Source organism: Gavialis gangeticus, unplaced genomic scaffold (assembly GCF_001723915.1).
Source record: "Gavialis gangeticus isolate Ggan-Ray unplaced genomic scaffold, GavGan_comp1, whole genome shotgun sequence".
Taxonomy (NCBI): Eukaryota; Metazoa; Chordata; order Crocodylia; family Gavialidae; genus Gavialis; species Gavialis gangeticus.
The window spans coordinates 39,367,536-39,368,487 of NW_017729004.1; the positions used below are offsets into that span (position 1 = coordinate 39,367,536).

Consider the following 952-nt stretch of genomic DNA (forward strand, 5'->3'; position numbering starts at 1 on the left):
TCCCCCCCCCCCAAGTCACCAACTGCAGGAGCAGCAATCAGGGCCTCTGGGTGCTAGTGGCAGAGCCCCACCCCCATGCAGCACAGGGCACTGGGTGGCAGCGGGGATCGCTCCCCCTTGCCTGGCATCCGCATGGTAGCTGCCCCATGGCGCAGGTGCAGTGCAGCTCAGCAGGGTTTCTGTGCGCTGCCTGGGAGCTGGGATCACTGGTGATGACCAGGAGTTGGGGAATCGAACTAGGAACCACGGAATTGATTCAGTTCAATTCCTCAGCGACCAATTTGATTCCCTAGTTCCCTGTTCAATTTGTCTGGTAACTGGGGCAGCTCCGCATGTTAGCCAGAGCCCGGCAGCGCTCAGCCCCTGTGGCCCCAGCTCCAAGGCAGCGTGCAATCTCCACTGCCCCCCACTGCTCCATGCTGCACAGGGGTCTCTGCCACAAGCCCTCAAAGGCCCTGATCCCCACTGCCACAACCGGTGAGTGCAGGGGGGGGTTTGCTTTTCTTTTAAAGTGCTGGGAGCCTGGAGCTGGGTGGAGGAGAGGCCAGGCAGGGCAGCCATGGGGGCTTCTCCTGAGGCTCCTCTGGCTGTGCCTGCCTCTGCCCTGGGAGGGGGAGCTATGCACTGCTGCCACTTTCCAGCTGGCAGGAGAGATGCGGGATGAGGGCACAGCAGCACTGGAAGTGGGGGCTATGCCTTGCTGCCACTTGCCCCCTTCTTCCCAGAGTGAGCCACACCCGCATCCCAGCCCCAGCCCCAGCCCCAGCCCCAGCTCAGCAAGCAGCAGCTGGGCAGAGCCCCCGCTATCAGCACTGCCGCGCCCTCATCCCACGCCCCACTGCCCCCCTCCCCGAGTAATGTGCCCCCCCATCCCGACTGGGAAGCTTGTCCCAGCCCCAGCCCCAACCTCAATCCCCCCCCCCCCAACCCCAAGAGACTTACCAGCTGGGGG

The 952-nt window shown here is 64.2% G+C and overlaps 1 protein-coding gene across 1 annotated transcript in view; it reads right to left on the reverse strand.

The window, feature by feature from the left end:
• GPR158 (G protein-coupled receptor 158) overlaps positions 1-952 on the reverse strand; it is a 460,201-nt gene that overhangs the window by 277,221 nt on the left and 182,028 nt on the right. The gene's annotated exons all lie outside the window — the stretch shown is intronic.